General features: G+C 43.3%; 1 protein-coding gene across 2 annotated transcripts in view; it reads left to right on the top strand.

The window, feature by feature from the left end:
- FGD1 (FYVE, RhoGEF and PH domain containing 1) overlaps positions 1-11728 on the top strand; it is a 141026-nt gene that overhangs the window by 82410 nt on the left and 46888 nt on the right. The window lies entirely within an intron of this gene.

Genomic DNA, 11728 nt, shown 5'->3' with positions numbered 1-11728 from the left:
GCCACGGCCGGCACTGAAGGGGTGCACGCTAACCTGCTGCGGAAATTAGGGGGGGGTGAAGGGTTAACGCAGCACATTTGGTAGTTACAGGGTTAATAGAGGGCAGCTAGACGGTAATGGCCAGGCAGGATGGGCTGCAAGGGTTAAATTTAGTCTGTGAAAGGAATGTGAGCGAGGAAGAGGGGGCTGCAGGGGTTAAATGAGTAAATGATAGGTGTATGAGCGGGGATCTGCAAGGGTTAAATCGAGGATGCGATAAGGGGGCTGAGAGGGTTAAATTAGGCAGCGTCAGGAATATGAAAAGGGGCTGCAGGGGTTAAAATAATAAATCAGAGGTTTATATGAGGGGGTTGCAAGGGTTAAATCAGACAGAACCAGAGGAGAGTTTGGGGGGGATGGGGTCCACCAGGGTTAAATCAGTGTGTTCCAGTGATATGACAAGGGGCTGCAGGGGTTAAATCAGTCTGTGCCAGTGATATGTCAAGGGGCTGCAGGGGTTAAATCAGTCTGTGCCAGTGATATAAGGTGCTGCAGGGGTTAAATCAGTCTGCCAGTGATATGACAAGGGGCTGCAGGGGTTAAATCAGTCTGCCAGTGATATGACAAGGGGCTGCAGGGGTTAAATCAGTCTGCCAGTGATATGACAAGGGGCTGCAGGGGTTAAATCAGTCTGCCAGTGATATCACAAGGGGCTGGAGGGGTTAAATCAGTCTGCCAGTGATATGACAAAGGGCTGCAGGGGTTAAATCAGTCTGCCAGTGATATGACAAGGGGCTGGAGGGGTTAAATCAGTCTGCCAGTGATATCACAAGGGGCTGGAGGGGTTAAATCAGTCTGCCAGTGATATGACAAGGGGCTGGAGGGGTTAAATCAGTCTGTGCCAGTGATACAATGGGCTGCAGGGGTTAAATTAATAAATCATTGGTTTAATGAGAGGGGATCCGGCTGCCTAGGGTTAAATCAGACAACTGGAGCAATAGGTCCTGTAAGGGGTAAATTAGTCTGTGCCAGGGATATGAGAGGGGGCTGCAGGGGTTAAAATATGCAGTGTCAGGAATGTGTGGAAGGGCTGCAGGGGTTAAATTAGTCAATGGGTTTATGAGTAAGGAGAGGGGCTGCAGGGGTTAAATCAGGGATATGACAGGGGACTGGGAGGGTTAAATTAGTGTCAGGAATATGATCAGAGAGGGGGCTGCAGGGGGTAAATGATTCAATAATGGGAGAAGGGCTGAGAGGGTTAAATCTGGCAATGCCAGAAAGGTGAAGGCGCTGCAGGGGTTAACATTAGTCAATGATGTGTAAATGAGTAGGGAGAGGGGGCTGCAGGGGTTAATCAATCTGTTCCAGGAACATCAGCAGGGAGTGGATGCAGAGCTACCATGAGGCAGTGTCAGTGTGCTGAGTATCAGTGTATATAGTGTGCAGTGTCAGTGTATTGAGTGTGCAGTGTCAGTGTGCTGAGTGTCCATTGTTTTGAGTGTGCAGCAGTGTCAGTGTCCATTGTTTTGAGTGTGCAGTGTCAGTGTGCTGAGTGTCCAAGTGTGCAGCAGTGTCAGTGTCCATTGTTTTGAGTGTGCAGTGTCAGTGTGCTGAGTGTCCAAGTGTGCAGCAGTGTCAGTGTCCATTGTTTTGAGGGTCAGTGTGCTGAGTGTCTATTGTATTGAGTGTGCAGTGTCTATTGTATTGAGTGTGCAGTGTCTATTGTATTGAGTGTGCAGTGTCAGTGTGCTGAGTGTCTATTGTATTGAGTGTGCAGTGTCAGTGTGCTGAGTGTCTATTGTATTGAGTGTGCAGTGTCAGTGTGCTGAATGGCAGTGTATTGAGTGTGCAGTGTCAGTGTGCTGAGTGTCTATTGTATTGAGTGTGCAGTGTCAGTGTGCTGAATGGCAGTCTATTGAGTGTGCAGTGTCAGTGTCTTTACTGGATGATCGCTGTGTTGTGCCATACACTAATTAGTTGAGGCTAATCTATTGATCCCGGCCTCGTTGTGTCTGAGCCTCCCCCTCCCCCACCCCCCGGGACATGACACATGCATCTCATTGCGGTGACACCGGGATTACACACATGTATCTCATTAGGAGGAAGCCGCGTCCTGAGAGTTTCCTGCTCGGTGCAGCGTGGGAAGGGTTAATGCCGCCCCCTGTCTGCGCTGTACATGACTGTGCTGCATTCTCCTGGAAAGTAAACAGCAGAACCTCCAGCCTCCTTATAAGGATAATCAGCCCGGGCTGCAGACAGTCACTGCCAGAATCAGCCCTGGGCTGCAGACAGTCACTGCCAGAATCAGCCCTGGGCTGCAGACAGTCACTGCCAGAATCAGCCCTGGGCTGCAGACAGTCACTGCCAGAATCAGCCCTGGGCTGCAGATAGTCACTGCCAGAATCAGCCCTGGGCTGCAGACAGTCACTGCCAGAATCAGCCCTGGGCTGCAGATAGTCACTGCCAGAATCAGCCCTGGGCTGCAGACAGTCACTGCCAGAATCAGCCCTGGGCTGCAGACAGTCACTGCCAGAATGAGCCCCTGGACTGCAGACAGTCACTTCCAGAATGAGCCCCTGGGCTGCAGACAGTCACTTCCAGAATGAGCCCCTGGGCTGCAGACAGTCACTTCCAGAATGAGCCCCTGGGCTGCAGACAGTCACTTCCAGAATGAGCCCCTGGGCTGCAGACAGTCACTGCCAGAATCAGCCCTGGGCTGCAGACAGTCACTGCCAGAATGAGCCCCTGGGCTGCAGACAGTCACTTCCAGAATGAGCCCCTGGGCTGCAGACAGTCACTTCCAGAATCAGCCCTGGGCTGCAGACAGTCACTGCCAGAATCAGCCCTGGGCTGCAGACAGTCACTGCCAGAATGAGCCCCTGGGCTGCAGACAGTCACTGCCAGAATGAGCCCCTGGGCTGCAGACAGTCACTTCCAGAATGAGCCCCTGGGCTGCAGACAGTCACTTCCAGAATGAGCTCCTGGGCTGCAGACAGTCACTGCCAGAATGAGCCCCTGGGCTGCAGACAGTCACTTCCAGAATGAGCCCCTGGGCTGCAGACAGTCACTTCCAGAATGAGCCCCTGGACTGCAGACAGTCACTTCCAGAATGAGCCCCTGGGCTGCAGACAGTCACTTCCAGAATGAGCCCCTGGGCTGCAGACAGTCACTTCCAGAATGAGCCCCTGGGCTGCAGACAGTCACTTCCAGAATGAGCCCCTGGGCTGCAGACAGTCACTTCCAGAATGAGCCCCTGGGCTGCAGACAGTCACTTCCAGAATGAGCTCCTGGGCTGCAGACAGTCACTGCCAGAATGAGCCCCTGGGCTGCAGACAGTCACTTAAAGAATGAGCCCCTGGGCTGCAGACAGTCACTTCCAGAATGAGCCCCTGGACTGCAGACAGTCACTTCCAGAATGAGCCCCTGGGCTGCAGACAGTCACTTCCAGAATGAGCCCCTGGGCTGCAGACAGTCACTTCCAGAATGAGCCCCTGGGCTGCAGACAGTCACTTCCAGAATGAGCCCCTGGGCTGCAGACAGTCACTTCCAGAATGAGCCCCTGGGCTGCAGACAGTCACTGCCAGAATGAACTCCTGGGCTGCAGACAGTCACTGCCAGAATCAGTCCTGGGCTGCAGACAGTCACTGCCAGAATGAGCCCCTGGGCTGCAGACAGTCACTGCCAGCAATAGATTTCTAACAGAGCAGATGGCCAGATATATATTTTAGATTGTGGTCTGATTGGACAGGTATTGGTCAGATATCTGTAACGTTCCAATTGATGGAATACCCCTTTAACCCAGGTGAGAAGAAGGGTGACAATTACTTGCTATAAACTAAGCACAGTTGGAGCTATAGGCAGGAAGAAGAGGAGAATATCCGATGATGACTCACGCTGATCAATGAATATAATCATCCGTGCACCCAATACTTAGCCCGTGTTCACACAGAGGTTTTTTAAGCATTGAAGTATTTTTTGTTTTTCCACCAAAACATTTTTTTGTAAAAAAAACCACTTTTTTTTAAAAAAAAAAATAAAAAAAATCCCATATTGGCAGAAAAGTTAATTTTGCCATAGAAATTAATTGGAAATATTTAAAAAATATTTTTGGAAGAATTCTTTAGGAGGATTTTGTATCTACCCTCCCCCCCCCCCCCCAAAAAAAAAAATATTGTACAGACGATTGGTATTTAGCCCACGGCAATGTATACTACCAGGCATGAATATACTTGTAGACAACTTGTGGCTTCTTGCACTTAAGGAATTGTATATTTGGCCTTATCGAAGGGGGTCCGTGCTTCCTTCTGCTTCCGAGCGCAAGGAAAAGGAAACGGGGGCCTTAAATTTACAGTGTTCAATTCTTAGAATTTTACATTGGTGGCAATGAAGAAAAAAAATGATCCTAGAGGTCTTCCTTAAAGGGGTTGTACAGAAAAACATGGCTGCTTTCTATCTGACTATGGCTTGTGTTGTAAATCCGCTCCATTAGCTTTAATGGGGCTGAATTGCAATTCCAGGCGCAGCCTAACATCAGGGGTGGCGCTGTTTCTGAACAAAAAGCGGCCATGTTTTTCCAAACCTGAGGTTACAAAACAGTCTAGGTCTTCTCGGGATGCTTGTGCCGTTGGTGTCCGTCTTATGATGACATAATTTTTGGGTTTGGAAATATTTTTGGCAGCTGCGAATCCACCCAAACACAGCTTGGTTTTTTTTTTCCAGAAACAGCGCCACCGACTGTCCATAGGGACGATATTGCCGTTCTGCCTTTCCATTTATTGAATGACAATAAGCTGCAATACCAGACTCCACCTATTGGAAAGGGTGGCGCTGTTTCAAAAAAATGTTTTTTTCTTCCTGATCTCATATAAGGCATTAAAATAAGGGACGGCGGCCATACTTGTTCCATTATAGCGTGTTTTATCTGTACAGGGATCTGTCACTATGTATGTTGGACTGTATCTGTACAGTAATAATGCAGGCGGGTTGCTAGGTGGGAAGGGGACAGTCCCAGCGTCTCAGGTGTCTTGGGTGAAGAAGCATGCGTCACCTCGAGCTGTCTGAATGGCGGTGACAGGTAATGGGCTAGGAATGCGAGGCCGTCCCTCCCTTTCCTGACTCTCCCTCCTATTCCTATATCTGTAACTTTCGGTATCTTTATGCTTACATCCTACCCAAATACTGAGTTCTTCTACGTATTTTGTTTTGTACGCCCCTCATCATTTTATCTGGGACCCTCGTGGTCGCATGCCCCGACACATATTTATTTGCTCCTGGGATAGCCTGATTTTACCTCTTTGTCGTATCTATTTATTTCTTATATATTTATATCTTTTTTTTTCTTTTCTTATATATATTTTTTTATTTTCTTATATATTTATATCTATTTTTTTCTTATATATATTTTTTTATTTTCTTATATATTTATATCTATTTTTTTCTTTTCTTATATATTTTTTCTTTTCTTATATATTTCTATTTTTTTATTTTCTTTATATTTTTTATTTTCTTATATATTTATATCTATTTTTTTCTTTTCTTATATATATTTTCTTTTCTTATATATTTATATCTATTTTTTTCTTTTCTTATCTATTTTTTTATTTTTTTAATATATTATATCTATTTTTTTCTTTTCTTATATATTTTTTTCTTTTCTTATATATTTCTATTTTTTTCTTTTCTTTATATTTTTTATTTTCTTATATATTTATATCTATTTTTTTATTTTCTTATATATATTTTATTTTCTTATATACCGTATTTATATCTATTTTTTTCTTTTCTTATATATTTTTTTATTTTCTTTTCTTTATATTTTTTCTTTTCTTATATATTTATATCTATTTTTTTCTTTTCTTATATATATTTTCTTTTCTTATATATTTATATCTATTTTTTTCTTTTCTTATCTATTTTTTTATTTTTTTAATATATTATATCTATTTTTTTATTTTCTTATATATTTTTTTCTTTTCTTATATATTTCTATTTTTTTCTTTTCTTTATGTTTTTTATTTTCTTATATATTTATATCTATTTTTTTCTTTTCTTATATATATTTTATTTTCTTATATATATGTTTTTCTTTTCTTATATATTATATCTATTTTTTTCTTATGTATTTATATCTATTTTTTTCTTTTCTTATTTATATAGTTTTATTTTCTTATATATTTATATTTTTTTTTATTTTTTCTATATTTTTTATGTTTTTATATATTATATCTATTTATTTTTTTATATATATATTTTTTATTTTTTTATAGATATCTATTTTTTTCTTTTCTTATAAATATATAAGAAAATAAAAAAATATATATAAGAAAATAAAAAATAGATATAATATATAAGAAAATAAAAAATATATAAAAACAATAAAAATAGATATATATAAGAAGATAAAAAATATAGAAAAAAATAGATATAAATATATAAGAAAATAAAAAATATATCTATTTTTTCATTTCTTATTTATATTCTTTTATTTTCTTATATATTATATCTATTTTTTTTTCTTTTCTTATATATTTGTATCTTTTTTTTTCTTTTCTTATATATTTTTTTATTTTATTAAAAAAATTTGTTTAAAAGAACTGAGAGTCCTCAGTGGTTGATACCTTTTAATGGCTAACTGAAAAGATGGTAATAATTGCAAGCTTTCGAGACTACTCAGGTCTCTTCATCAGGCATGGTATAACACAAAATCTGAAGAGTCACATATTTATACACAACAGGACTTAGAATGGGGCAGTAAAAAAAAAAAAAAAAAAAGAACCAAAAAACAAGTTATATATTTATAAGTTTACTAGAAGGTGGCCCGATTCTACGCATCGGGTATTCTAGAATTTACATATTGTGTAGTTCATGTATGATTTTTGTTATATATATATATAGATGTTGTTGTGTGTAGTTACCAAGTGTTTGTGTAGGGGCTGTACATGTTCTGGGTGTTGTCTGGGTGTGGCGGGGGGTGAGAGCGGTGTTGTATGTGTGTTGCGTTGTTTGTGGAGCGCTGTGTGTCTGTCGCGTTGTGTGTGTGTGTGTGTGTGTTGCGCGGTTTGTGTGGGTGTGGTGTGTTTTGGGGGGAGGTATGTTTTGTGCAATGTGTGTGTTGTGCGGTATGTGCTTATATTTATGTATGCCGCGGTGTTTGTGTGTTGGGTGTTGTGTGTGTGCAGCGTTGTCTGTGTGTGTGGGTGTCTGTGTATGGCGGTGTTTGTGGTTCCCTGTGTGTGTGTGTGTGTGTGTGTTGGGGGGAGGTGTGCACCTCCCATCGTGCTCCATCCCCCATGCTGCGCACCCCCCATCATGCCCCATCCCCTATGCTGCGCATTCCCCATCGTGCTCCATCCCCCATGCTGCGCACCCCCCATCGTGCTCCATCCCCCATGCTGCGCACTCCCCATCGTGCTCCATCCTCCATGCTGCGCACTCCCCATCGTGCTCCATCCTCCATGCTGCGCACTCCCCATCATGCTCCATCCCCCATGCTGCGCACCCCCCATCGTGCTCCATCCCCCATGCTGCGCATCCCCCATCGTGCTACATCCCCCATGCTGCGCACCCTCCATCGTGCTACATCCCCCATGCTGCGCACTCCCCATCGTGCTACATCCCCCATGCTGCGCACTCCCCATCGTGCTGCATCCCCCATGCTGCGCACTCCCCATCGTGCTACATCCCCCATGCTGCGCACCCCCCATCGTGCTACATCCCCCATCGTGCTACATCCCCCATCGTGCTACATCCCCCATGCTGCGCACTCCCCATCGTGCTACATCCCCCATGCTGCGCACCCGCCATCGTGCTCCATCCGCCATGCTGCGCACCCCCCATCATGCCCCATCCCCTATGCTGCGCATTCCCCATCGTGCTCCATCCCCCATGCTGCGCACCCCCCATCGTGCTCCATCCCCCATGCTGCGCACTCCCCATCGTGCTCCATCCTCCATGCTGCGCACTCCCCATCGTGCTCCATCCTCCATGCTGCGCACTCCCCATCATGCTCCATCCCCCATGCTGCGCACCCCCCATCGTGCTCCATCCCCCATGCTGCGCACCCCCCATCGTGCTACATCCCCCATGCTGCGCACCCCCCATCGTGCTACATCCCCCATGCTGCGCACTCCCCATCGTGCTACATCCCCCATGCTGCGCACTCCCCATCGTGCTACATCCCCCATGCTGCGCACTCCCCATCGTGCTACATCCCCCATGCTGCGCACCCCCCATCGTGCTACATCCCCCATCGTGCTACATCCCCCATCGTGCTACATCCCCCATGCTGCGCACTCCCCATCGTGCTACATCCCCCATGCTGCGCACCCGCCATCGTGCTCCATCCGCCATGCTGCGCACTCCCCATCGTGCTGCATCCGCCATGCTGCGCACTCCCCATCGTGCTACATCCCCCATGTTGCGCACTCCCCATCGTGCTACATTCCCCATGCTGCGCACTCCCCATCGTGCTACATCCCCATGCTGCGCACCCCCCATCGTGCTACATCCCCCATCGTGCTACATCCCCCATCGTGCTACATCCCCCATGTTGCGCACTCCCCATCGTGCTACATCCCCCATGCTGCGCACTCCCCATCGTGCTACATCCCCCATGCTGCGCACTCCCCATCGTGCTACATCCCCATGCTGCGCACCCCCCATCGTGCTACATCCCCCATGCTGCGCACTCCCCATCGTGCTCCATCCCCCATGCTGCGCACTCCCCATCGTGCTACATCCCCCATGCTGCGCACTCCCCATCGTGCTACATCCTCCATGCTGCACACTCCCCATCGTGCTACATCGGGTAACCAAGGGACCTTAGTTACCCGATGTGTATAATGGTTACCAGCGTTCACGGCCTCCGTTAAGATCCCAGCATCGCAAGGTTATGTCTGGCGCTGCTGGGATCGTGACGGAGCCGGTGTAGAAGCAAGCGATATCCCAGGATGTTGTGAGTGTGTGGATGTGATGTGTGAGGTGTGTGTGAGAGTGAGTGTGATCTGATGTGTGTGTGTACTCACCTGGGAGTCGGAGCTCCGTGTCAGTTGGGCCAGAGCGAGCGTGCATTGCGTGAGGGGGGCGGGGCCTGCAGAGAGCCGGGGCGAGAGGCCAATCCATGAGGGGGGGCGGGGCCATGGCGAGCCCAGCGGCCAATCAGCTTTGTGTCACCGTAAGGACACAATTTTGGAGCATGACAGACAGACAGACAGATAGACAGACAGAATAAGGCAATTATATATATAGATTTTATTAGATATTTATATGTTTTTTCTTATATTTTTATTATACCTATTATACTTTTAGACATAAAAAAGACGGCTCCAGGCAGACGGACGTCTCCATAATAATATAATATAAAGTCTATAATTATCAGCGACGAACAGTGACTAAAACAGGAGTGAAAAAACCCACATACAATCTAAATTGGACAGATTATATCTTACAGATCTGATCCAATTTCTTATATAAAACAATTTTTCTTTGCAGCCTTTTGATTGGTCAGGGTCTATTACAGGCCACACATGGATGGAATCTGCTTCAAAAAGTACTTTTTTTTTTACCCCTGGAAGTGGTTTTAACAAGGTTTTTGATTCCAGTAGGTAGCTTTAAAGAAATTATAGCAGCCTTTTTTTCCACCAAGTGTGGAAACCTGAAAAATGGGGATAAAAATAACAAAAAAATCCCACCTAAACAGAAAAGTGGATTAGTTTTGAAATGAATAGGAAAAGCATTTTAAGCGCGTTTTTTTTCAAGTGAATTTTAGACACTGTTCACCTGGAATTTTGTTAACATATTTTTGTATTATTTCTTTTATTATTTCTTTTTATTTTATTATTTTTCTATTTTATTATTATTATTATTATTTATGTTATTACTTAATTTTATTTTTTACATATAGTTACATAGTGAAAAATAAATATAAGTAATAAAATAAATAATAATAATAAAAAATAAAATATTAAATTAAAATATAAAATAATAAAATAAAAAAACAAATATTTTTTTATTTGTATTTATTTTATTATTTATTTTTATTTTATTGTTTTATTTTATTATATATATTATATTTTTATTATATTATTTTAATTTTATTTAGTTGATTATTTTGATTATTTATTTAATTATTTATGTTTTGTATGTTATTTATTTATTTAATTATGTAGTTATTATTTATTTATTTTATTCATTATTTTATTCTTGGCTGATCTTTACTTGAAAAATTCTTAGAAAACGTCTTCTGGAAAAAGAAAAACTCCTCCAAAAATTCCCTGAGTTTCTTGAAGTGGTTACTGCTTAAAAAAACTATTGGTTTTGGAACATCCAAAAAGTCAATGTGAACATCGCCTTAGGGGCTCATTCAGACTCTATGGGTCCGTGAAAATAACGGGACTGCACATGGATGGAATCTACTTTAGGAAACACTTTTTTAACCCTTGAAGTGGTTTTGGAGAGGTTTTTTTTACACATCCCCCCTCCCCCCACAGTGGTTAATTTGTAGCCTTTTGACTTAAAATTGATCAATTTGGAACAGATTCCATCTCAAAAAGCGACAGGTTACTTCTTGTTTTTCTCACAAGACGTTGTCGGATAAAAAAAATTCTCAAAAACCTCCTCATAGAACAATAAAGTGGATTTTACACTGAAATTAATAAGAAGAGTAGTCAAAGTGAATTTGATTTGTTTTTTTTTGAGGGAGTTATTTTTGTTTTGTTTTTTAAAGAAGGATTTTGGAGCAGATCAGATTCAGAAACCTTCCCCCAAAATTACATCAGAATCCTCCCCCCAAAATTACGTCAGAATCCTCCCCCCAAAAGTACGTTAGAATCCTCCCCCCAAAAGTACGTCAGATTCCTCCCCCCAAAAGTACGTCAGAATCCTCCCCCCAAAAGTACGTCAGAATCCTCCCCCCAAAAGTACGTCAGAATCCTCCACCCAAAATTACGTCAGGACCCTCCACCCAAAAATACGTCAGATTCCTCCCCCCAAAAGTGCGTCAGATTCCTCCCCCCAAAAGTACGTCAGAATCCTCCACCCAAAATTACGTCAGGACCCTCCACCCAAAATTACGTCAGAATGATCCCTCCAAAATTACGGCAGATTCCTCCCCCCAAAATTACATGAGGACCCTCCAACCAAAATTACGTCAGAATCCTCCCCCCAAAATTACATACATATAAACAATAGGCCTCAAGTAAAAGAGTAGTGCTGAGTAGGGTTGCCCATAGCTACCAATCATATTCTACCTTTCATTTCTCCAGGGCAAGTTTTAATATGAAAGAAGGACTCTGATTGGTTGCTTTCGGTTTTACAGCCCATGTATGAACATGATAGTAACAAACCCATCCCACTATAAAGGCATAGAGGGCCAAACATGGCCCCTAGACTACCACTATATATATATATATATATATATATATATATATATGCGGACAGAGAGGTTCAAAAGTAGATGGACAGTATGTGTAGTAGGGTTATCACACATGGTGTAAAGTGAAACTGACTCAGTTGCGCTTAGCAACCAATCAGATTCCACTTTTCATTCTTCACAGGCTCTTTGGAAAATGAAAGGTGGAATCTGATTGGTTGCTAAGGGCAACTGAGTCAGTTTCACTTTACACCATGTTTGATAACCCTACTACACATACTGTCCATCTACTTTTGGACCACCCTGTATATATATATATATATATATATATATATATATATATATAGTGGTAGTCTAGGGGTGACGTATGCCCCTCTGCCT

Source organism: Anomaloglossus baeobatrachus, chromosome 9, assembly GCF_048569485.1.
Source record: "Anomaloglossus baeobatrachus isolate aAnoBae1 chromosome 9, aAnoBae1.hap1, whole genome shotgun sequence".
Classification (NCBI taxonomy): domain Eukaryota; kingdom Metazoa; phylum Chordata; class Amphibia; order Anura; family Aromobatidae; genus Anomaloglossus; species Anomaloglossus baeobatrachus.
Note: the sequence above shows the minus strand (reverse complement) of the source record. Positions and strands in the feature narration are given on the sequence as shown.